The 26903-nt window shown below is 46.6% G+C and overlaps 1 protein-coding gene across 5 annotated transcripts in view; it reads left to right on the top strand.

Moving 5' to 3' along the window:
- Window positions 1-26903, top strand: part of SH2D5 (SH2 domain containing 5) — a 518455-nt gene that overhangs the window by 9370 nt on the left and 482182 nt on the right. For 3 of the 5 annotated variants that reach the window (XM_069610337.1, XM_069610333.1, XM_069610327.1), the window contains exon 2: window positions 6880-6956. The exons of the other annotated variants lie outside the window; for them this stretch is intronic. The gene's annotated coding sequence lies outside the window, so the exon portion shown is untranslated. The remainder of the gene's footprint in view (window positions 1-6879; window positions 6957-26903) is intronic. 5 annotated transcript variants of the gene reach the window in all.

The following is a 26903-nucleotide window of genomic DNA, read 5'->3' as shown; positions in this document are numbered from 1 at the left end:
GACCATTCCAGAGGGAGGCTTCTGAGGAGGAGAGACATCTACCTCCCCTGCTCTTTGCTTAGAGGAGCATCTGACTCCCAGAGAGTTGGAGCTGTGGAGCTAGCAGACCGAAGGGCTCTAGCAGGGAGGTATTTAGGGGGAGAGAGAGTTGGATGTAGCAGGGTCCCAGACTCCAGAAAGCCTTGTGGATGATGCAGAGGGTCTTGAATTTGATCATAGCAGCAACCGGGAGCCAGTGGAGAGAAATTAGGGCTGGAGAGATGCAGTCTCTAGGCTTGAGGCCAAGAATAGTTCTTGCAGTCCTACTCTGTATAAGCTGAAGGGGACAAAGGGAGGATGAAGGAAGAATGAGAAGAGGCTGTTACAGCAATCAAGCCTAAAGAGTACCAGAACACTGGAGAAATTGAGCTTCTGGGGGAAGGTGGGAAAGGGAGAATAACTCTGAGGAGGTGCATCTGATAGTGGGCTTTCTTGGCAATGTCTGCGGTGTGAGGAGAGAAGGAGAGAGAGGAATCAAAGATGACACCAAGGTTTTTTGCCTCACAAGAGGGTGAGGGGAAGAGAATGATGGAGAGCAGCAAGGGGGAGGGAGGGAAGGTGGGAGCTGGGCTCACAATGAAAAGTATCTCAGTCTTACTGGCATTAAGCCAGAGATCATTGGCAGTGTACCATGACTGAATGGGAGTCAGCCAGTCAGGGATGAGAGAGGAGGTAGGGGAGGGAAGCTTGAAGGAGAGCTGGTGTCTGCATAACACTGGAAGTGAGGAGAGAGGGAAGAGATCAGATGGGCCAAGGAGGCAAGGTAGATGCTCAAGGATAGAGCCTTGAGGGATGCCGCAGTTGGAGAGTGTGATATGGGAGAGAAAAGGGCCTAGTTGAACCTGGGAAGGTCGGTTGAAGCGGAAGGTGGTAACCCAGTCCAGTACCAGGCCCGTGATGTCAAGAGTGTCACAGAGCCGATATGTCAGGGTGGCATGATTGACTGTGTCGAAGGCAGAGGAAAGATCCAGGAGGATAAGAATGGAAGAAGAGTTGGAGTGAAGATTAGAGAGCAAGTCATAACAGGTGTTCAGTAGAGCAGTTTCCGTGCCTCTAGCAGCTCTGAAGCCAGACTGGTGGTCATGGAGACAGCCGACAGATTCAGTATGTTGGGTCAGTTGGGTGCTATGGGAGAGAAGGAGGAGAGAAGTAGGGAAGAGGAGAGTGGAGTCAAGGAAGGAATGACAGCTGGAGGGAGCAGAGAGGGGGTAGAGGAGAGTGAGGACAGAATGTCCTGGGTTTTGGAAAGGAAGTGGGAGGTCAGGCAGATCCAGAGGGTCAGGGATTGCAGGGGGGATATGGAGATTGCAGAAGGATTGCCAAGTTTCTTGCAGATTGTAAACTGTTTGTCAGAGTTGTTAGTGGCACCGGAGATGTGGGCCTGTATGTGAGCCCTCTTCTTCGAGCAAATGGAGAGTCTGTATTGCCTTTGGAGCAGGCGAAAGGCCAGTTTGCCAGAGGATGCGTCTGATGCCCGCCACTTCCGCTCAGCCACTCTGCACTTGCATTTTAGAGAGGATAGGTCGGAGTCATACCAGGTGTTGTGCTTGGAGGCATGCTTCATTCGGATCTTCAAGACACAGGGGCAAGGATATCCGGAGTGTTGGTGATAGAAAGGTGAAGATTTGCAAGGGCAGAGTCAGTGTGGGAGTCCGTGGCAGGAGTGGGAGAGGGAATGGAGGTGGCAGCTTCATTGGTCGAATGACGTGGAAGGAGACAGGCAGTGCAGGTTGAGGATTAGCAGAGGGACCTAAGAGATTAAGATGAGAAGACAGGAGAGAGTGGTCAGACCAGGAGAGAGGAGTAGTGAGAATGTTGGAGATAGAAATGTCTGAGGAGATGAGAGCATCCAAGGTATGTCCGGCAGAGTGTGTCGGACCAGAGGGATGAATGGTGAGGGAAAGAACACTGCAGAGACTGCGTAAGAGCCCTGTGGCCCCCTCAGAGGAGTCAAGGTGAATATTGAAGTCATTGAGGAGGAGAAGTTTGGAGGTAGAGGGAAGAAGGGAAGAGGTGAGGTCAGACCACTCATAGAGGAAGAGGGCGACTGGACCAGGGGTCCTGTAGATGGTGGTGAGAGTCAGCAAAAGGGTTGCAGGGAAGCCGAGCCTGCAGACGAGGCATTCAAAGGTGTAGGACTGAGTGGGAATGATAGTGGCAGGGATCCAGTCAGGGAAGATCAAGACCACTCCGCCCCCAGACCAGTTAGGCCTGTGCTTGGATAGGATTGTGTAACCCTCAGGCAGGAGTGTGACTAATGCAGTGACGGAGCTGGCAATGAACCACGTCTCAGTGAGGGTGAGAACGTCAAGGTCAAAGTCTTTGAGAAAGAGACAGATATCAGAAGCATGTTTGACGGCAGAGTGAGATTTGAGGGTAGCTAGTGGACCAGGTTATCACCCTTGAAGATCTTCCGAGGGGGGTACAGGGATGTGGTACGCCCATCGAAGGTGGAGAAGGGGCAGAAGCGGTGGCCACCAGAGGGGTGGTGCGAGAAGGGAGGAAGTTGATGAGAAATGGAAGACGCCCATCAAGAAGGAGAAGGTTGGGCTGAAAGCCTTGGGCCATGACAGGGCCATTGTGATAGACATTAATGATGCACCTTGAGGATGAGAAGGCCGCCAAGAGAACTTTCCATTTGGTGCCTCCATTAATGGGAGACAAGGAGAAAGGACAGAGGACAAAGACCATATGTGGAGTCCATAGGTCCAGGGAGGGAGCAACAAAGAGGATGTCAGTGACAGTCTGCCTGGAAGAAGCGTTGACATTGGTGTCGGTGATGGGCAGGCTTGGATTGGAGACCAGGAGATCCTTTTTGAACTTTTTCCTTGCAGGCTTTGAGAGTGAGGTAGGATAGGTGATAGAGTAGCAGTTAGAGTAAACGGGTGAGATGGAGAGCACCATGGATGGAGGGGGAGAGCAGAGAGATGGAAAGAAAGAGAGGAGAGAGAACGGAGAGCTGCACAAAGCAAAACAAACTCACCAGGCAATCTAGCAGCAGACAGTGTCATTTCCAGACTCTTCAGGGCCGCAACGACCAGTCAGGCCCTCCTTCCAACGGGACAGATGCTCAGATGATATGATATGGCATTTGTAACGCGCCTATACACAAGTGTTTTAAGGAGCGATGCAGTGGGTGAAGGCCGTAGGTTCTCAAGTCAATTTTTCTTTCAGGTAAGTAGATTTCCTCTCTGGTGAAGGTCTCACGGAGTACAGAAAGTGCTTCATCAGTGATGCCCAACAGGCGGCCAAGCGGTCTAGCAGAAAGACCATTGCAGACAATTCAGGTGCACGAGACGACCCAGGTCACTGACACTTTCCCGTCAGTTCAAAAGTGCCGGGTTTGACCACTGCTGGAACTGCTGCTTTACAAAGGCGTGCATAGTGATTTACACTTCACAGGACCTCTCTCTCTGCCATCCTCGCCTCACTGGGCACTGCATGTACTGCCTTGTCTGCTGCTAATAGCAAGCACCGCTGTCATAGGGCGATACACTGGAGTGCAATCAGTGCATAGCCGCCATTACTGGAGACGTGGGTCAGCTCACAAGCATTAGTTTGAAATGTTGTACTTGTCAAAACAATGACCATAAAATGTCACCACTCTGCAGCTTCACCAAAAGTTTCTCTCAATGCTGTACAACGAAAAAGCACACGGGAGGACCACACACCATGCATAGGGGATACATTTCATTCATGTATGATCGGTCCATTTGGTGGGAGGCCAACAAGTTGGTGGTGCGCAGCAGAGAAGCAAAACCATGCAGACAAAAGCCTCACTGTCTCCCAGGGACCCGCAGCTCAAGTAGAGACTGAGACCCTCTAAACATTCTCTGAATTAATTGAAACGTATCTCAGGGCACACTGCTACCTCTGTAAAGGCACCCCAGCCAGTACATGGACTCACCCTGCTGCATGTAAAAGGTTTTAGCCTCCAACTATAATGCCTTACACACGGGTAATCCGTTTCTTCTGAAGGCAATCAGAGCATGAAGCAAAGGCCCACGCAAGGATCACACATCAGGCAAAAGAATCCAGCATGAAAGAGCCTGTCCAGGCCTGTCCACACTGACAGCACTGTGTATGAAAAGCATTAAAAGAATTATCAATGGATACATCGATTGTCATCAAAGAGGCTGATAAAGGGGGAAATATTGTAATCATGAATAGGGAAGATTACTTGAGTATGGCAAAAAACCATTTGAATACCCCTAGATGTTATGTCCATCTCAGCTCAACTGTAAAACAAAATATTGTCACACAAATCAGAGAATCGGTAATAATGTGGCATAGAAGTGGATTGATTTCTGATGATGAAAAAGCATTTCTACTCATTAATGACCCTGTAACACCTACGATGTATTTTTTACCTAAAATTCATAAATGCTTTGATATAATATCGGCAGGACGCCCGATTCTTAGTGGAATAGGGTGGATTACAGAGAATTTATCAGAATATTTGGATGCAATACTCAAACCAAGGGCCAACCTGTTACCATCTTATTTACAAGATTCCACTTCAGTGATACGGTTATTACAAACATTCAAATGGCAAGATTCTTTCACTCTGGCAACATTGGACGTCAAAGCACTATATACGTCAATACAGCATAAATGGGCAATTGCAACAATAGACCACACTTTTGGAAACGACTCTGCTTCATTCTTTGAACAAATACAAATGCTAAAAGAAATGTTACAATTAGCATTAGATTCCAGCATATTCACGTTTGACAACAAGACATACCAACAAAAGAAAGGTGTCGGCTATGGAGACTAAATTTGCAACGGCATTAGCAAACTTATTTATGGGTATGCTGGAAGAGGAAGTTGTTTATCATGATCCAGATTACGGTACCAGAATTAAATTGTGGAAAAGATACATAGATGATATTTTGCTTATTTGGGATGGACTAGAGGATCGATTTTTAGAGTTCACCAAGAGACTGAACCAAAATCACTTTGAGATTGAATTCACAGGAACTTGTGACACTAGAGAAATACATTTCCTAGATCTCACAATAAGTGTGACCCATCATCAGCTGACAACTCGGACATTTAGGAAACCAACAGAGGTTAATTCGTTACTACATGCGACAAGTTGCCATAAGAAATCAACTATCATGAACATACCATTGGGTGAATACATACGAGCAAGACATAATTGTCAAGATGGAAAGAGTTTTGAACAGGAGTGCAAATTATTGCAAACACGTTTTTTGAATAGAGGATATCCAGGGTCAAGTGTCAAGAAGGCTTATGAAAAAATTAAAACCCTTAAACAAGAGGACACTTTGATTAAGAAAGGAACACCTACAAATTCAGAGCCAGATGAAGTTAGGTTCATCACCCAATTCAATAAAGATCACAAAAAAATTCAGAAAGCTTTGAATAAACATTGGTATCTACTGAAGTTAGATGAACACATAAGCAAATTTGTGGGGGAAAAACCGACACTGATCTATAAAAGAGCGAATACTCTTAAATCTTTAATCAGCCCATCATTACTACCAGACATTAAAGAATCCAAGATGCATACTTGGCTTACGAAAGATGATATAGGTTTCAGAAAATGTGGATATTGTACCATGTGTAAATTTGCAAGTGAAGCAACATTAGAATTCAAGGATCAGAATGGGAAATCTGTGAAAATCAAGCAAGCAATAAATTGTAGAACGAAGTATGTTATGTACAGTATTTGCTGTGTTTGCAACAACATTTATATAGGCAGCACGAAAAGAGAGCTGAGAATAAGAATTTGAGAGCATCTGAGTAAAATTAGGAGCCAAGATCCAACCTTACCATTGGCAGTGCAATGGCAGAACTCAGACCAAATGGTCGATGAAAAATTGATCAAATTTGTTGGACTACAACAAGTCACCATGTCTAAAAGAGGTGGGGACAGACTAAGAGCATTACGGCAAGCAGAAGCCAGACTCATTTGTCACTTTGACTCTACAGTAACAGGCCTAAACAAAGACACTGAAATGGCGTTGTTTCTATGAGTGTGCAATATGCATATAGTTCTAACAAGATGTTGATGTGAAAATGATGTAATATGATGAATGTACTTGTTCAATTGGAAAGTTAACCTCAGCACTGTATACAAATCATGTGATGATTAATGCACTAAAAAAACATATATTTGTTGATTTGACTATGATGTCACCATGTATAATTACTCAAACAACATTTTTAGTTGAGCGGTAGAATGGGGAATGTATATTTGAATATTCTAACAAGATTGTCTGACCCAGTACTAGATAACCAGTTCTTTGGAGGATTGCTTAATTGAAGGGTGGATAAGACGCCTTGTTTTCATCGAAACCTCCGTTAACAATACATAGTTTATGTCGAGTACATAGAGTAGACATAAAGAAAGGAAATATGCTGCGTCGTCAAGGAAACCACTTTAAAAAGGGATTCCAAGATGGCGACGGCGTTCCCAACAACGCCACCGCGGGTGAATTAGCCGATAGAAGGTGAGCAACCTCTGCTTTCAGGCAATACTTTTAAGATTACGAGCAATGTGAAATTAGGAACTGTCAGTCACCAAGCATCTGATAAGTGTATAGAATTAGATGAGTTTTTTGGATATGGAAAAGCGAACACATGGATCACAACGTTATGTAGAGATTGTGAGATAAACATACAATTTAGTGTTGGGACTTTACTTAGCCAACTTTACAGGTTGTAATACTGATGTTTATATAGTAGTTGAATGCATGAGTGACAGTCAATATCTCAGAAATACTAGGTAGTTTCAGTAAACAATATATATTTCACTTCTCTCAATTGGAAGAAGTAGATTAAATATATTCAATTATATGCCATTGACAGAGAAGGAGCATGGGATTAAACCCAATATAATTCTGAACCAGCGCAACACTATCAGTGGATATTTCATGTACCTCAGGGTAAGTCATTACTTGTTTGAATATACAACAGAGACAACTTTAACTGATTAATATCATACAATCATTGTCAATAATTTTGTATTTTTTCTGTTTTTCTCTTTTTCTCCAATTCATTTATTTAATGTTTTTGGTTTTTACATTGTATAATTGATGGAATCAAATCATTCTTGTTTCTGTTTGTTTGGTTCCCTGTGTACCCACCTTTTCTCTCGCTTGCGCTATGCTTAATCTATTTGCATACATGCCTGTTTTGTCTTATGACCCATACATTCCTCCCCGTTACCAATCTTTAATCTCTGTCTGTAAATTGGTATCTTGAACATAATTCGGGGGGAATTATTATTGGGGGAATGTTGTGATTATACACATCTGTTTGTATTTGAATTTTTTGAATTAACTATCCAATAATATATTATGTTATGAATATTATTAGAATACACCTGAGTAGCCCAGATTTGAGAAAGGCTCTATTGAACCAAAACACGTGTCATACAGGGCAATCTGGATTTTTTGACCTTATGTGTTTTACCCTTTAGAGGGCGTATTGAGGAAACAAAAACATTTTTTGATTGAATAAAAATCAGATTACTTTTTGAAAGAAATTGGCGCAGAGTCACAGAGTTATTTCTTGATTTAGTGTATGCAAGCAGCTCCAATAGCATCCAGAAAAAAACACACAACGCAGGGGAGACCAGACCAATTCCAGAGCGGCAATCCCCAGTACACACATCTCAGGCCATCACAATGTTGCATCAGTGTGCAATATAGACAGAGAGCAAAGAGCATCCGCAGTGGGGAGACAGTGTCCTCTGGCCAACGAAGCACATCCCCAGTGGCCGCGTGTTACAACTAACCTCTGCGATGTCTATGGGTACCTCCGTCCCCAAGCTCCAGCGAAGGAGAAAAGGGCCGTGAATACGGGCACCAGGTACTGCAAAGGAAAAAGCAGGTGAGTGTAAGTACACGGTAAAGAATATGGGAATAATCAATCATCAAGATAATGGAGTGGGACCTACCAATCAGGAAGGGTAACCAGGACGGGAAGACAGCCGGAAAAGTAGGTGTTCAGGACCCCCACATTTAGGGGCTGTACGTGGTGCTGAGCCGAAGTCCAACCAAAACACCCTTGAGTCAGGGAGTTTCCAAAGCAGTTCCAAGTATTGTCCCAAGAAAAACCGGGTCCAAAATCCAAGAGATACAATCCTTGAAAGTTCCAAAAGCCAAGTCCGAAATCCGTAAGCAGGTCCAATGATTCACGCCAGAGAGTTCCAAAATCCGTGTAAGCAATAGTTCAAGCAACCAAATCCAAGGAGCAGGCAAAGACAGTCCAGAAATAATCAGAAGCCAGAGTTCAAAAACCAGAGTTCCAAGATCCAACACAACGCCACTCGAATCGCCGGAAACAGCTGAGAAGCGCGGAGACTCAGCTTCCGCGTTCTTTTAAACCGGTGTTCGGGTTACGTGAGCGACGCAGCGTATCACGTGACCCTCGCAACCGAGGAGCAGCAACATGATTGGACGAGCGGGCCGCTCCTACGGCAACACGTGGGCGTTGCCTGGGTGACCAGGACGCCGGGGTGGTGAGGCTCAATCCACCCCAGCGCCATCGCGGCCACAGTCTCCAAGCTGTAACGCGCCGCCTTCCTCTTCCGGGGAGCCCGGCACCATGGCCTCTGAAGGGGGGCGCTCGGCCAAGGCCACCGCCGTAGGTAAGATGTCGCTGAGAGATGGGCGGTGTTGCGCTGCGCTGGGAGGTGGGTGGTGTTGTGCTGCGCTGGGAGGTGGGCGGTACTGCGCGGATCGTAACAGAACCCCCACCCAAAGGCCCACGTGCACGTGGGCAGGACGGATGCTCTCAATGGAATCGTGATACAAGCAGGGGGGCATGAACATGAGACGCAGGCTCCCAAGACCTCTCTTCCGGGCCGAAGCCAGCCCAATCAATCAGGTAGTACAAGACCCCATTACGAAGGCGCGAACCCAATATGTCCTTCACCTCATATTCATCGGAGGACCCTTGCACAAGAGGAGCCGGCGGTAGTAGTGGTCTCGTGAGGGGCCGGCAAGGTTTCAACAGGGAAGTATGAAACACCGGGTGAATGCGCCAAGAGGAAGGAATGGTTAGACGAAAGGCCACTTGGTTAATGACCCTTGAAATACGGTACGGGCCAACAAAACGGGGAAGGAGCTTACGGCAACCAGGTATCCGTAGGTGACGGGTGGACAACCACACCTTATCCCCAACCGAGTAACAAGGGCTCGGGGCACGATGTCTATTGGCTGCACGGCACATGGCAGTCTGGGCGTCCTTTAAATGCACCAGGGTCTGAGCATGTACGCTTTTCAGATCCCTAATGCAGTCAGCAGCCGCAGGAGTTAATGTATTGGAGAAGTCAGGAATGGGAAAGACTCAGGGATGTTGCCCATACATGGAATAAAACGGAGAGAAACCAGTGGCAGAATGAGGTGCGTTGTTATATGCGAATTCTGCAAGGTGCAAAACTTGGAACCAGGTATATTGATGTTGGAGAGAAAGGCAGCGGAGATACTGTTCTAGTGTCTGGTTACAGCGTTCGGTCTGGCCATCAGTCTCGGGGTGATATGAAGACGAGAAACGAGCATCAATTCCCAAGAGGTGAGTGAGGGACCGCCAAAACCTAGAGGTGAATTGGGAGCCCCTATCGGAAATGATTACTGAAGGTAATCCGAAGAGACAGAATATCGATTGGAAAAACAATCTGGCTAGTGTTGGTGCTGATGGGATGCCGGTGCATGGAACGAAACGTGCCATTTTGGTGAATGCATCCACCACAACCCAGATGGTATCATGACCCTGGATCCTCGGCAGATCAGTTATAAAATCCATGGTTACAGTGTGCCAGGGACGGGGAGGAATGGGCAATGGTTGAAGCAGACCCAACGGGCGTCCTCTAATATTTTTACATTGGGCACAAATTGGACAGTTTAGAACATAGTTGGTTACATCTCGACACATGGACGGCCACCAACACCATCTCCTTAATAGTGTGAGGGTCTTTTGTTGTCCCGGATGTCCGTTGACTGGGGCGTCATGAGACCATTCAAGAGCCTGAATGCGTGTCCCTGTGGTGGGGAGAAACAAGAGGCCTTGCATGAAGGGTAACCCTTCACGATACTCTAAATCCCAGTCACTCATTTCATCGGAGTGCGTAGAAGCCCAAGTGCGAATGGCACTGACTAGGTCGATTGAAGGGGTACATAGACAGATGACATGATTTTTTTCTAAGATGTGTTCAGGGAACACAGGAAGAGACTCTCCACCTTGTAGGCGTGAGAGAGCATCTGCTTTACCATGACCAATGCCAGGACGGTGTCGTATGACAAAGTCATAGGCGGAGAAAAACAGGTGCCAACGGACTTGTCGACTGTTTACGCATTTCAGGTTCGCCAGATCTTGCAGGTTGCGATGGTCAGAATAAACAACAATTTGGTTTTTTGCTCCCAACAGATGATGTCTCCAAACCTGAAATGCGTCTTTGACAGCGAGCAACTCTTTTTCGGTTACAGTGTAATGTAGTTCGGTAGCGGTGAACTTGCGGGAGTGATAAGCAACGGGGTGTAATAACCCCGAGATGGGACAATTTTGCGACAACACCGCACCTAATGCGAATGACGAGGCGTCTGCCTCCACTATAAAAGGCAGCTCCGGGTTTGGGTGTTGCAGAATGGGAGCGGAAGTGAAGGCTGCCTTTAATGTCTCGAAGGCCAGATCCTGTGCTTTCGCCCAAGTGTATGGTTCTCGAGGGCTGGTCAGGCGGGTAAGTGGTGCAGCTATGGAGGAAAACCCCGCAATAAATCTCCTATAAAAATTTGCGAACCCGAGAAATGATTGCAAAGCCTTGAGTGTCGTGGGTACAGGCCATTTCAAGACAACATCAACCTTGGTGGCATTCATGGAAAGGCCTTTAGGAGTGATGTGAAACCCCAAGAAATCCACTTCGGAGACATGAAAGAGGCATTTTTCAGGTTTGGCGAATAAGGCTTTGGTCCTGAGTCTATGGAGTACTTCTCTAACGTGAGTTACGTGTAAAGAAAAAGAAGAGGAGTATATCAGAATGTCGTCTAGATAGACTATGACGAATATTTCTAGGATATCATGGAAGATGTCATTTATGAATCTCTGAAATGTCGCCGGGGCATTGCAGAGTCCGAAAGGCATAACGGTATATTCATAGAGTCCATGTCGGGTGCAAAAAGCGGTTTTCCACTCGTCCCCTTTTCTAATTCGGATAAGATTGTAGGCCCCCCTGAGATCGAGCTTGGTAAACAGTACCGCGTGAGTAAGATTGTCTAAAAGGGGGTTTATTAAAGGAATCGGGTAACGATTCTTAATGGTGATTTGGTTGAGACGGCGGTAGTCTACACAAGGACGTAGGTCCCCTTCCCTCTTAGGAACGAAAAAGATAGGACTGGCAGCAGGGGACTGTGATGGCCGAATGTGGCCTATTCTTAAGGCGGTCTGTAAGTAGTCCTTGAGAGCCTGATCTTCCGTGGGTGACAAGGAATAGATCCGACCACAAGGAATTGCGGCCTCCGAGATGAGGTCGATGGGGCAATCATAAGGTCTGTGGGGCGGGAGTTCTTCAGCCTTTCCTTTATCAAAAACGTCCAGGTAATCCCTGTATTCTGCAGGTATGCCAGAAGCGGTGACTCCTATGACATGGTTATGAGGATCTGACTCCATATCCTGCACATCCGTGAGCTGCAAGTGAGCCAAAGCACCCAGCACTTGGGAAGGAGAGGTCACCGATTCTGGGTATACCAAACAATGATCTTGACAGTAGGGGGATTCGAAGAACACTTTACTCTGGGTCCAATCAATGATAGGGTTGTGGGTTCACAACCACGGAAGACCCAAGATGAGACCGTACTGTGGTGTCGTGATAAGATCAAATGACAAGGTTTCTTTGTGTTTTTCGTGGATGACCAGGGTTAAAAGAGCTGTCTGTTGCTTAATGGGGCCCGAAATGAGTGATGAACCATCAACGGCTTGCACAGGTTCCGGTCGTCGTTTGTTCAGGATGGGTAAGTTAAGCGAGGCAGCGAGGGCGATGTCAATGTAGTTCCCCGTGGCTCCTGAATCGATTGCCAAGCACACCTGATGGGGAGTGCTGCCAGGGAAAAAGAGAAGGGCCTGAATATGCATGGGTCCCGCAAATGTTGCAGGCGAGGAGGAAGAAAAGGGAGGACCCGTCCGAACCCCCTCATTAAGGGACGGGCTTTCCGAAAATCCTCCGCCTTAGGTTTAGGACGTCGAGGACATTCCCGGACATAATGTCCATTCAACCCGCAGTAAAAACAAGCGTTGGAGGTCCGACGGCGTTCTCTTTCGGTAGCCGTAATGGGACTACGTACCCCACCTATTTGCATAGGTTCAGGAGGAGAATCGCTGGTATTGGGATTTGAAAAGGGAACGGGTCTTTTAGCCTCAACTCTTCTCTCAGCCCTTCGAGCATCGACCTGAAGTGTCAGATCCACGAGTTCGGGATATTGAGCTGGCAGGGAAGGAACTACTGCTAGTGCATCCTTCATTGCCTCATTTAGGCCGCGATAAAACACCACAGCCTTTTTATTTTCCGGCCATGCCGTCTCTACTGATAATTGATTAAAGCGAGTAATGTAATCCACTAATGAACTCTTACCCTGAACCAATTCTAATAATTCTAGGTCCCGGGTTTGTGCTTTGTGCCTAGTATCAAACACTCTTGTCATTTCCGTGATTAACAAATCGAAATCATATAATACGGGACTGTTTGTTTCTAACAGTGGGTTGGCCCAGACGGCTGCTAAGCCTCCCAGGTGTGAGAGCGTGAATGCTGCCTTCGTTGTGGAATCGGGAAAGGCTAAGGGGCGGCACAAGAAATGGAGTTTACATTGATTAATAAATGTACGGAATTTACTGGGGTCTCCATGAAACTTTTCGGGGGGGGCCAAAGGAAACGGTGTGGGAACATAGACCGGGGTAGAATTCGGAGCAGGAGCTGGTGGGATCATCTGGGGAATATTGTCCCCGAATTCTGGATCAGGGGGGAGTGCATGACGTTCCCTTTGTATGGTGTCTAGCCGCTGATGAATAGCTGCCGTGGCAGCAGACATGTCGGCTCTGAGAACCGTAATAGCTTGTACCAGAGCAGCCACCTGGTCCCCGGCGGCGGCATCCATAGCCAAAGCAGAGATGGCTTCTCAGTCTGTTACAATGAACCTCTGCGATGTCTATGGGTACCTCCGTCCCCAAGCTCCAGCGAAGTAGAAAAGGGCCGTGAATACGGGCACCAGGTACTGCAAAGGAAAAAGCAGGTGAGTGTAAGTACACGGTAAAGAATATGGGAATAATCAATAATCAAGATAATGGAGTGGGACCTACCAATCAGGAAGGGTAACCAGGACGGGAAGACAGCCGGGAAAGTAGGTGTTCAGGACCCCCACATTTAGGGGCTGTACGTGGTGCTGAGCCGAAGTCCAACCAAAACACCCTTGAGTCAGGGAGTTTCCAAAGCAGTTCCAAGTATTGTCCCAAGAAAAACCGGGTCCAAAATCCAAGAGATACAATCCTTGAAAGTTCCAAAAGCCAAGTCCGAAATCCGTAAGCAGGTCCAATGATTCACGCCAGAGAGTTCCAAAATCCGTGTAAGCCATAGTTCAAGCAACCAAATCCAAGGAGCAGGCAAAGACAGTCCAGAAATAATCAGAAGCCAGAGTTCAAAAACCAGAGTTCCAAGATCCAACACAACGCCACTCGAATCGCCGGAAACAGCTGAGAAGCGCAGAGACTCAGCTTCCGCGTTCTTTTAAACCGGTGTTCGGGTTACGTGAGCGACGCAGCGTATCACGTGACCCTCGCAACCGAGTAGCAGCAACATGATTGGACGAGCGGGCCGCTCCTACGGCAACACGTGGGCGTTGCCTGGGTGACCAGGACGCCGGGGTGGTGAGGCTCAATCCACCCCAGCGCCATCGCGGCCACAGTCTCCAAGCTGTAACGCGCCGCCTTCCTCTTCCGGGGAGCCCGGCACCATGGCCTCTGAAGGGGGGCGCTCGGCCAAGGCCACCGCCGTAGGTAAAATGTCGCTGAGAGATAGGCGGTGTTGCGCTGCGCTGGGAGGTGGGTGGTGTTGTGCTGCGCTGGGAGGTGGGCGGTACTGCGCGGATCGTAACAGAACCCCCACCCAAAGGCCCACGTCCACGTGGGCAGGACGGATGCTCTCGATGGAATCGTGATACAAGCAGGGGGGCATGAACATGAGACGCAGGCTCCCAAGACCTCTCTTCCGGGCCGAAGCCAGCCCAATCAATCAGGTAGTACAAGACCCTATTACGAAGGCGCAAACCCAATATGTCCTTCACCTCATATTCATCGGAGGACCCTTGCACAAGAGGAGCCGGCGGTAGTAGTGGTCTCGTGAGGGGCCGGCAAGGTTTCAACAGGGAAGTATGAAACACCGGGTGAATGCGCCAAGAGGAAGGAATGGTTAGACGAAAGGCCACTTGGTTAATGACCCTTGAAATACGGTACGGGCCAACAAAACGGGGAAGGAGCTTATGGCAACCAGGTATCCGTAGGTGACGGGTGGACAACCACACCTTATCCCCAACCGAGTAACAAGGGCTCGGGGCACGATGTCTATTGGCCGCACGGCACATGGCAGTCTGGGCGTCCTTTAAATGCACCAGGGTCTGAGCATGTACGCTTTTCAGATCCCTAATGCAGTCAGCAGCCGCAGGAGTTAATGTATTGGAGAAGTCAGGAATGGGAAAGACTCGGGGATGTTGCCCATACATGGAATAAAACAGAGAGAAACCAGTGGCAGAATGAGGTGCGTTTTTATATGCGAATTCTGCAAGGTGCAAAACTTGGAACCAGGTATATTGATGTTGGAGAGAAAGGCAGCGGAGATACTGTTCTAGTATCTGGTTACAGCGTTCGGTCTGGCCATCAGTCTCGGGGTGATATGAAGACGAGAAACGAGCATCAATTCCCAAGAGGCGAGTGAGGGACCGCCAAAACCTAGAGGTGAATTGGGAGCCCCTATCGGAAATGATTACTGAAGGTAATCCGAAGAGACAGAATATCGATTGGAAAAACAATCTGGCTAGTGTTGGTGCTGATGGGATGCCGGTGCATGGAACGAAACGTGCCATTTTGGTGAATGCATCCACCACAACCCAGATGGTATCATGACCCTGGATCCTCGGCAGATCAGTTATAAAATCCATGGTTACAGTGTGCCAGGGACGGGGAGGAATGGGCAATGGTTGAAGCAGACCCAACGGGCGTCCTCTAGTATTTTTACATTGGGCACAAATTGGACAGTTTAGAACATAGTTGGTTACATCTCGACGCATGGACGGCCACCAACACCATCTCCTTAATAGTGTGAGGGTCTTTTGTTGTCCCGGATGTCCGTTGACTGGGGCGTCATGAGACCATTCAAGAGCCTGAATGCGTGTGTCCGTGGTGGGGAGAAACAAGAGGCCTTGCATGAAGGGTAACCCTTCACGATACTCTAAATCCCAGTCACTCATTTCATCGGAGTGCGTAGAAGCCCAAGTGCGAATGGCACTGACTAGGTCGATTGAAGGGGTACATAGACAGATGACGGGTTACGTGAGCGACGCAGCGTATCACGTGACCCTCACAACCGAGGAGCAGCAACATGATTGGACGAGCGGGCCGCTCCTACGGCAACACGTGGGCGTTGCCTGGGTGACCAGGACGCCGGGGTGGTGAGGCTCAATCCACCCCAGCGCCATCGCGGCCACAGTCTCCAAGCTGTAACGCGCCGCCTTCCTCTTTCGGGGAGCCCGGCACCATGGCCTCTGAAGGGGGGCGCTCGGCCAAGGCCACCGCCGTAGGTAAGATGTCGCTGAGAGATGGGCGGTGTTGCGCTGCGCTGGGAGGTGGGTGGTGTTGTGCTGCGCTGGGAGGTGGGCGGTACTGCGCGGATCGTAACACCGCGCACCAGGCAGAGTCCACACCTTGGTGATTGCGCTGCACCATCCGGTGCTCTCCGCCGCTCCGGATGCCAAGAGCAGTAAAGGATACTCCTGATCCAGCAGCAATGGACAGGGTATCACATGGCACACAAGGCCGCTACTCCGCCTCGTCCCACCGTGCTCCCAGTGATGGCCGCCTCGTCGGTCAGCGACTGGTGTGTCGCAGCAGCAATGGACATTGGGAGCTGCTAAATCATCACCATCGCAAGCATTCGTAGGCCTTCAACCTGTCTTCCACCGTATTTAACTAGGTTCCCAAACCGTATATACACAGATATATATTTTTACGCTTATGGCTATGTTTCTTGGGGACTTTGGAAAGGTGGGGCCACATCAGGGGTCTGGGTTTGAAGGACAGATCTTGTTGATTATGTGGCAATCAGTCCTCATTAGGAACTTTGAAGCATTGGCTCTCCACTTGTCCAGCCACTCGCACCCAAGGAAGATCGATATTTGGCAAGTTTGTACACAATCCGAATTCCATTTCCAGTGAGTGGTTTTAGGGAAGACTATTGTAGTTGTTTATTTATTTATGCAGCTCTTATACACAGGTGGAGTGCTTCAAAGTGATTCAAGCCAGGAAGGGAGCAAGAGAATACAGTAATCATTATTAGGCCTTGAAGTTTCCGAATGATCTAACAGAAAAACTAGCATACTATGCCTGACAGCGTTTCTCCTAGTGCAAGAGCATGAAGTTTTACAGTTGCGACCAAGCTAGGGAAGGGGGGACAAAAAAGGGGGGGGCAGGACAGATGAACTAACTAGTCCTAGTACATTTAGGTCATGCATGAGTACAGACGGAGGTGCGATGAAGGGGTTTGGGGGGGGCCTTGTGGATTATGCAGAGGGTCTTGAACTTGATCTTTGCAGCCACGGGGAGCCAGTGGAGGGATTTCAGTGCCAGAGAGATGCGGTCCCTGGGCTTGAGGCCAAGGATAAGTCTTGCGGTTCTGTCCTAGATGAGTTGTAGACGACAGAGAATAGAAGTAGGAAGATTGAGAAAGAGGCTGTTGCAATAGTCCAGCCTAGAGAGAACCAGGGCTCTCAAGGTGGTGAGCCTCTGGGGGAAAGTGAGAAAATGTAGAATACCTCTGAGGACGTGCAATTGGTAGTGGGACTTTTTTGAGATGTCTGACATGTGAGAAGTGAAGGAGAGAGTGGAGTCGAAGATGACCTCTAGACTTTTTGCCTCATTGGTAAGTGAGGGTGCAGGGCCAAGGGCGGCCGGCCAGTGTGAAAGTGGGAAAGCAGGAGCAGGGGTCCCAATGAGTATGATCTCTGTCTTACTGGAATTCAGGCAGAGATTGTTAGCAGCACACTATGACTGAATTGGGATAAACAGTCAGGGATGAGTGAGGAGTAGGCCAAGGGTAGCCTGAAAGAGAGCTGCATGTCATCCGCATAACACTGAAAGTTAGAGGCAAAGGTAGAGATCCTGCGGCCAAAGGGCCATGTAGATATTGAAGAACCAGGGGTATAGGTTAGATCCCTGGGGATCACCACAAGTAGAGAGAGTGATAGAGGAGAGAAAGGACCCAAGTTCCACCTGAGAGGGCCGGTCAGAGAGAAAGGAGGCGAACCATGACAGGGCCTGATCTGTGATGCCCAGGGTATCACGGAGCTGGGTGATCAGGATGTTGTGGTTAACCGTATCGAAAGCAGAAGAGAGGTCAACAAGAATGAGGACAGAGGGAGAATTGGAGTCAAGATTTGAGAGCAGGTCTTCGCGGGTGTTCAGAAGAGCAGTTTACATGCCTCTGGATGCTCTAAAGCCAGACTGATGGTCATGGAGACAAACAACAGATTCAGTGTGGAGGGTAAATTGAGTGATAGCCAGCTTCTCCAGGAGTTTTCCCAGGAAAGGGGTGATGGAGACCGGGTGATAGTTTGCCAGAAAAGACGGGTCGGCAGAGGATTTTTAGAGCAGAGGGTGCACAAGAGAGTGCTTGAGAGGAGAGGGGAAAACTCCAGTGGTGAAAGAGAGTTTGCAGAGGTCATCCAAGGCTGGAGCGAGAGTGTCAATATTGTCCTTGATGGTTTTGTAAGGGCAGGGATCCACCTATTTGGAAGAGGCTTTCATAGACCGGGCCTGTCTAGAGACCTCATCAGGTGTGACAGGGGAGAGGTAGGAGAGAAGAGGGGGAGGGGTGGGGGCAGCTCAGGGGTCCCCAAGAGATGTTGGTGCAGGAGGGGGAGCAGAAGAGAGAGAGGACAGGATGTCCTGTGTTTTGGTGGTGAAATGTGCAGGCAGGGCCAAGCAAAGGGCCTGGGTGGGTGCAGTAGAGGATACAGCTGCAGCATGATTGGCCAGTTTCTTGCAGACTTTGAAAAGTTTGGCCGTGTTGTTAGATGCCGCAGAGATGCAGGCTTGAATGTAGGCTCTTTTCTTGGAGCAGATGCAGAGTCTATGTTGCCTTTGAAGAAAGCGTCAGGCCACTTTGTCAGAGGGTGCACCTGAAGATCCCCACTTCTGTTCCGGTGCTCTACACTTGAGTTTAAGGGCACCCAGATCGGAGTTGTACCAAGAGTTGTACTTTTTGGCAGGCTTCAGTCGGACCCTCATGACAGGGGCAAGAATGTCAAGAGTGTTGGGTTTGGAATGGTGAAAGTTAGAGAGGGCTGTATCAGGGTTGGAGTCAGCCACAGGAGTAGAACGTGGGGAGAGTAGTTGGAGGCAAAGGTAGCCACTGACACTGTTTTCATGGGTTGGATGACCTTGAAGGCAGGAGGTGGTGTAGGGTGTGCCATTGCTAAAGGAGAAGAGAGCTTCAAGTGAGAAGAGAGAAAAGAATGGTCAGTCCATGAGAGTGAGGTAGTGAGAGGAAAAGAGAGTGTGATGTCTGTGGAGATGTGAGCATCCAAAGTGTGGCTAGCAGTGTGCGTTGGACCAGAGGGTAGAATGGAAAGAGAAAGGGAGTCACACAGGCTGCGTAAAGGTCCTGAAGAGTCAGAAGAGTCAAGATGGATGGTAAGAACCCCCAGCAAGAGGAGCTGGGAAGAGGAGGAGAGAAGAGAAGAGGCTGGGCCGGTCAGGCATTCAAAGGAGCAGTAGACCTGAGTGGGAATAATGGAAACAGGGATCCACTCAGGAAAGATCAAGGCTACGCCACCTCCTGGCCTCTTGGGCCTGGGCACAGAGAGGATCTTGTAACCCTCAGGGAGGAGTGTGTCAAAACGTGTGACAAAGCTGTCCTTAAACCACGTCTCAGTAAGAGCAAGAACATCAAGGTCCATGTGTTCAAGGAGGTGGCAGATGTCAGAGGAGTGCTTGACAGCAGAGCGAGTGTTTAGTGTGGCAACATGTATCAGGTTGCCATTTTTGAAGGATTTATGTGAGGGGGTGCAGGGGACAGAGGTCCCCCCCGCAAGCGGCAAGAGTACCTTAGAGATAGAGGTAGGAGGAGGCAAGGATGACAGGGGTGTCAGTGAGGAGGGTGCAGGCAAGGAAGCCAGGATAGTGGAAGATGGTAAGGGAGCCAGTGTGGGAGGGGCCGCAGGAGGCAAGGGAGCTCCAGATGCAGCAGCAGTGGGTGGCGAGGGCAGCAGGATGGAAGAGGCTGACAAGGTTGTCAGTGTAGTGCGCGTAGGCAAGGGAGCCTGTACAGTTGAAAGCGGCAAGGGGCGAGTTGTGAGGGAGGGGGTGAAGTTGGTAGGAGGCAAGGTAGCCAAGGGAAAATGACTTCATTGATTATCGCACTGATTAAGATTCATAAACATTCATAATATGCTTGGCGAAACCATTTATAAGAAATCTGTAGGGTCTGTGCAAGGAGTGGCAGAAATATGTTTACGGAACAGGTAAGTAGGACACATTTTAAGAAATGATATTGAACCCCGAAAACTGTTTTAATGATATATTGGATGAATGGCATTGTTTGAAATTTTAAGATGTGTGATATGATGATATGAGATGTCTTGTAAAGCAATTGTAATGCTTATTGTGGTCAAAGTTTTAATAAACTATAAAACACCAAAACAAATATTTGGTAGGCACTCTGGGACGAGATGGCACCAAAGGTACATAAGTGGAGAGGTCTTTGTGTCAAAGATTATTGAGTAAAATGAATGGAATTGAGCAAGGATGCCATAGGTCATTAGTACCTGCTGAGCTGGAGCAAAGCTGCATTTTTGCCATTCCACAACATTCGCTCGAGTCGACATAGTCTGCAATTTGTAAGAGGACCCATAGATAAGAGCGTCAATATTCTCTCAAAAAGAACATGCGCCACAGTATGTTTAGAATTCCCTTTCTTTTTTATTGTTGGTTTCAGCAAAGAAAAAGAATCTATCTTCCAACTTTGTGGATCAGCCCTTTTTGATTACACGTGTTTCGGCTTTCGTGCCTTTTTCAAATCTAGGCCATATTGTTTTTAACCAAAATACTTTCACAACTTCATACATTATATTCATGACAGAGATCAAGGAGTGATGAAAGGGAGGAAAATTATGGGTTTGGTACAAGAAACAAAACCAAAGAACAAACAAAAACAAAAATGATTTTATGAGTTAAAGGTTCATAGATAACACTGTGTATTAATAATTCATAGATTTTACAGTGCCGACACCACAATCACTAATGTCATTTTAAAAAAAGTGATTCTTATACTAAATAATTGTACAGCATATAAGTTTGACCATTATATGTTTCCTGCGTCTATATATTAGGTCTCATATTATGACACAAACATTATCGTCTCCTTATATCAACAGTGGTTTAACTATATATAACATTAACTCATCTCTCTAATTATGTCTTTCACTTGTAACTAGACAACATAGAGATGCCTTACCATCATGTGGGTGTCTCCCTGTTCAATTCAATGCGCCCTCCATTAAAAGGGGATAATCCCACCTGCAATATGATATATAGTTTCCATCACACTCATTCTATAATTTAGCTCACAGTATCCAACTCTTTTTCAAATTTTATTTTTTTTAATTTGTCACCCGGCTTTTCCATATTTTAAAGTTGTTACTAAGTGTTCATTTGATAAGCGCCTCTAATATATGATATGCTTCTATTAGAGCATATGTTGTTACATGTGGTGAGACGATTAATCTTTAAAATACCCATCATTCGTTTAGTACATTCAGCTGTGTTTAGTATTCAAAGAAGGCGCATACCCTTCATATTTATTTTAAATTTTGGATCAGAAAATGTCTCCCGTTTCATATTGTCCCGGGAGGGTAGCTCGGCGGCAACGTGCTCGCCTTGGAAGCAAGACGACATGAAGCAACACAGTTCGATCCCTGGGTCCGCGCTTAGAAACCTCTCAGTGTTTAAGCGCATTACAAATACGCAACTAAGACAAAAAAATTAAAACTATTACGCAACTAAAAACAAACAATTCCTGTAACAGCGCCTCGATGCCCGAGGGCTGTTTGAGTGCTTTAAAAAAAACAAAAGCTAAATAAATAAAAAATTAAAAAATAACATGGCACTCCTTGCATAGTTACAGTATGGTTGTGGTACACATTTAAATAGATTTCCTTGCGGCTTAGTTGCTTAACTATTTACCTTTCCTGCATTACCGCCACATTCCCATGCCGGATGGGTTTGTTATAGAAGTAGAAATGTTGTTATAGACGTGAAAATTACATTAAGATGTTGCAGAGTTCTGACCTGATATTCCTGCGGTATACTGTATGTTAAAGAGCCAGCGCGTCGACTTTCGGATCAAGTCCGACCAGCCGATGCCAACATCTACTTGTTGACCGTCATTTCCATGGTTACGGGGGGCATCTTCTATTTCCATATTTTAACCGCAGCAGCCATGTTTTCAGACCACGGATCAGTTTTCATATTGAAACATTTACATTTTGACCAACTCTTGGCTCACTTCATATCGACATAATACTCTAATAGTCAACTACCCATCCTCTGTATTTTGGAAAAGTCATACTTCACCCTCCTTCCTGTTTAAATTATGGTCAATAACTGATGACTAAAACGCAAATTAGAGATGAACTTAATATTAGCATGTTCTTTCACATATTGACTCGCGATACAAAATGTGCTGCTAATATGCTTTCCTGTATTGGAGATTTTACCTATTTTTACCTCAGTATGCAATTGGGTATTGACAGAAAAAGTGCCGCTTGCATGATATCTTGTTTCCTGGATACGTTTATTCCTGCCCCAGTGTACATTCTGATGCTTGACATGTATTTTTTAATGTGTTAAATATTATAAGTCAACGTGAGTTCAGATTTGTACCATGGGGTGGGCTTCTATGCAATATTAGTTTTAAACCATTGACTTATCTTGCCTGTTTGCCCATTTGTAGGTAATGTTGGTATGGTGAGCCAATGGTGGCTAAGTCTCCATTAAGTTAGCCATAATATGATGTACTCTTGGGATAACAAGTCCCTTATTAACAGATTGAAGTGTAATTGTCCTCCTATATATACAATGGTGGAATTAGCGTTTGGCTTTACCGATTTCATACACCAATACGAGTTATTCGATCTGGTCACAAAAATGAGGCCATCTCGTTATCCTTATTAAGTCCTTCCTCTACCATTTTAAATCTACAAATAATCTTCGCTTCAGCTTGTCTAAGCATCAGCTTTCTGTTTCCTCCTCTCTTCCCAAGTGTGACTTTCTTGAAACCAATATATCTGATGTTCTTCATATCATCCATTTGGTGTTCAGTTTGCCAGTGTTTAGCTAATGGAAATGTTGGATTCTGACTACATATAGTCAATAAATGTTCCTTGTCCTTACCTCTCTGATGGTGCTCCCTATATATATTCATTTACATACACAAATTATGCAATATACAACAAACGTCCTACAATTAATATCATGCATGATTTTGATTTTGTTGCTGTTCTTGTCCATAAACATATTAGTGCTCTCATGTGCATATCTGCACATTGTACAGGTTACACACTTTCTGAAGCCCTTTGTACCGGGTTGTAACCATGTCCTTATTGCTGTATTTTGTTTGCTTGGCAACATTGTTGGGCTCAAGCTGTTTTTCAACGTTTTAGCTTTCCTATAGATAATCCTTGGTTTGTCTTCTACATACTTGCATATGTGTGAGTCAAGTTTAAGTAGGTGCCAATTCCTACGTAGAATCTTCTGTATTTCATAGTGATTACAACTGTACTTATTCATGAATACCACCTTGTTGGTGCTTGTTCTCCACCTTGTCCTTTTGAATCAATGATTGCTCACGTGATAGCTTTCTCGCCTTCCCATGGGCAGTGATGATGTTTTTAGTGAGTATCCTCTTTGTCGGAATTGTGTCGTTAGCAATTCACATACTTTGTCAAATATCCCCGGGTCTTGACAGTTTTGTCGTGCCCTGATGAACTCTGCGGTAGGAATGTTTCTTTTTGTCGGCTCAGAATGACTGCTTGTCGCATAAAGTGTTGAGTTAACCTCTGTTTCTTTTCTATTTGTGTATGTTTCCAGATGGTCTCCAAATACATGTATGGTCAGGTCCAGAAAGTTAATGTCGGTCTCAATACTCTTTCCTGTGAATTGGATTTCAAAATTGTTTGCGTTGATTCGCTCGGTAAACTCATCAAGCTCTTGTGTGGATCCCTTCCAGATTAGAAGCACATCATCAGCATGCCTTGTCCATGACACCACTTTCTCAGAGAATGCCATATCCGTATAAACTACTTACTCTTCAAACATACCCATAAATAAATTTGCTAGGGCGGGTGCATACTTGCTGCCCCTTGCTACCCCCTTTGTTTATGAAAAAATGAATCGTTAAAAATGTATGTTATAGTCCAATGTCACCTGCAACATTTCCTTCAGCATTTCCACCTGGGGATAGTATGAGGCTGATTCTTCCCTAAACACATATTCAAGAGTCTTGATAGCCAGTCATGCCTAATAAATGTGTACAAGGCTCGAACATCTAAGGTAGCCATTCTGAAACCTGGTTCCCATTTAATTTTCTGTAAGTTCTTGATTACATTTGTTGTATCCTTTAGGTATGCCTTAAGTTTGATCATTCGTGGTCACAAAATATTATACAAATACTCAGGAATCTTCTTTGTGGCCCAGCCTATTCCACTTAGGATGGGCCTTGCTTCAGGAATTATGTAAAATTGTTTGTGGATCTTGAGGAGGAAATAAATTGTTGGTATTGTTGGTTGCTTAACCAGAATGTATGCTCTTTCTTCATCTGTTAACAGGCACCGCTACATTATTGTCATTCTACAACATTCTCTCGAGTCGAAAGGGTCTGGAAATTGTAAGAGGACCCATAGACAAGAGCCTGGGTGTCAGAGACAGGCAGCAAGGGCAGAGGGTTGCGTAAGTGGGGAGGTATGTAGGAGGGTATTGACTATTTTGTCCAGTGCAGGGGGTGACTGCCAATGGACAAGTGATTATATGCTGACCCCGCTATTTTCTGGTGGGTGCAAAATAGCATAGTTTCAGATTCTCCTGGGCAGGACATCACGTGTGTGGGAGGGCAGGTGGGGTTGGATTATTTATTGTTCACTCTTTCTCCTCACTGTCTGGAATCCATTACCGAAAACCCCTACCCACACACCCCTGTGTCTCCCTCCACCCTCCCCCCACAATGACTAAGAAGCCATCAGTTGCATGGCAAGACAATGTGAGGAGGCGAAGGTCACGTGCAGACAGTGTAAGCTGCTTGGGGCGCCTGGCCATTGTGTGGAGCTTGTAGCTCATGGACTGTGTGAGGAGTTTATATCACAAGCGCAGCTGGGAGAGATCGGGAACATGGGCAGATGGTGTGAGGTGCGCAAGGTGCATTGACAGTGTGTGCGGAGCTTTGGGCTCATGGGGCGACAACGTGGGGACCTAGGTAAAGATGAAGAGCGCTTGTGGCACATGGCAAGTCAGTGTGAGGTGTCAGGGGTGCTTTGGCAAGCAGTGTGAGGATTTCAGGCACGCTGAGCTTGTAAAGCGCTTACTTGGGCAGAGAGTTAGGATCTTTCTCCCGAGCCTTCCAGCCCTAGAACTTGGAAGGCTCAGGAGTGAGATTCCAGGATGGTTGCAGCGACCTGAGGCAGCTCTGTTATGCCCTCACAGGCCTGCATAATAAAATAACTTCAAATAACTTACCTAGGTGCATGCCATCTTTTCAGTGGTGATGAGGAGGGTGTGGGCCTGTGGGGGACTCCCAACCCCTTATAAATATGAGAAATGGAGGTGCCAGAAGCACTGGAGCTCGCCTGACGCCAGAACCGGTGGCGCACACAGACTTGTGCCAGCAGGTGAGGGGTGGGGAGGCAAAGGGGTGAGAAGGAGGCGCAAAAGAGGAGGCAGTGCCCAGCACCAGCAACCCGAAGGGTTTTAGGAAATAAAGCAGTGTGCCGCTCGTGGGTTAAAGAAAAGGACCACCCGAGCGTGAGCGAGCGTTACATTATGCTGAATCAGGAAGGCTACCATAGCAACCAGCATCAAAAAATAAAGCAGCAACAGGCAAAACAAACGACCTTGGAGTGCTGCAATAGCAATCAGTCACAACAGTGAAGAAAAGAGTCTATAAATACTGACACAAAGTGGAGTCAGCAGTGGAGGCAGCAGCTTGAAGCAGACCACACCCAGAGATATAAAAAGAGGTTGTCAGAAAGAACCAAGGAGAATTGTTTATTAACAAGGCTAATAGCTTAAGGTGTACCAAACATTAAAACATTACAAGGGACAGAGGAGAACTTCAATAAGGATTAATATGGCAGCTGCTTGCATGGCACCAGCCCCACCTTTCTTAGCTGAACCAGGTACACCAGCAATGAGGTGGGGCAGGTGGAAAAGGCTCTTTGACACTTATCTATTAGCAATAGGAGGTGATAAATTTGCGGCCAGTAGAGAGCAAGCTGTTCTCCTGCATAACTTGGGTGCAGAAGGGCAGAGTGTATAGAACGGCCTCCCAGAGCCTGAAGAGGAGGGTCAAGGTGACACTGATGAGTATACTATAGCGAAGAGGAAGTTGCAGAATCACTTTGAACCTAAAAAGAATATCACTTTTGAATGAAATACATTTTTTGAATGAGCGCAAGAACCGTTAGAATGCTTTGTAGCAGCTTTAAGAACACTGAGCCACACATGTGACTTTGGGACACTAACCAACTCTTTAATAAGAGATCAACTAGTACAATGTACCAATAACAGTAGAGTCCAAGAAAAACTGTTGTCGAAAGACTTGGCGTTAGAACAGGCAGTGGAAGTTGCTAGATGTATGGAGCAGACTTCCCGGTATATGAGGAGCATGAGAAGTGAAAAACAAGGAAACGAAGTTGCGGCACTAAAAAACAACAGAATAATGAACAAAGGCAGGGAAGTTAAATGCTACAGATGTGGCAGTAATCAACACCTATTGTCCAATATATTCTGTCCGGCGAGGAATGTAAATTACATTAAATGCAAAAGAAGAGGTCATTTTGCAAGAGTTTGTCGTGTGTCGTCCTCAATTGAAACAGGAGGGAGACAGACAGAGCAAGAAGAAAGCTCAATGAATCAGTCAATGACTCAGGCAATGCACGTACTGTAAGTTGGTGACAAGTACGGTAAAGGAAGAGGGCTGACAGATGTGTTTCTAATAAATGGCAAGGTTGTGACCATGAAGGTGGACAGTTGTTCTCCATGGACAATAATGTCACAAGAGACATACGAGGAGTGTATAGAAGGAGAGGTTGGAGACTTACTAAAACACGACATAGAAACTTACGCCTATGGAAATGTGAAGATTGATTTGCTGGGAAAATTCTCGGCAGTCATCAAGTATAAAGGCAGAAGCTGCATGGCAGAAATATATGTAACCAAAGCCGGGTTGTCGCTGTTAGGCTGGTGTGAACAGAGCAAGTTAAGCATTTGTATACAAGCGAGAGCACCAGTGCAATTATCATAGCAGAAATAGGTGATAAATGGAAAAAGGAAGTTCCAGAAGTATTCTCAGAAGAGTTAGGAAGATTGAA

The sequence above is a fragment of the Ambystoma mexicanum genome, chromosome 8 (genome assembly GCF_040938575.1).
Source record: "Ambystoma mexicanum isolate Mex_15411 chromosome 8, UKY_AmexF1_1, whole genome shotgun sequence".
NCBI classification, from domain to species: Eukaryota; Metazoa; Chordata; class Amphibia; order Caudata; family Ambystomatidae; genus Ambystoma; species Ambystoma mexicanum.
The sequence above is the reverse complement of the archived record's forward strand: the minus strand, read 5'-3'. Positions and strand labels throughout refer to the sequence as shown.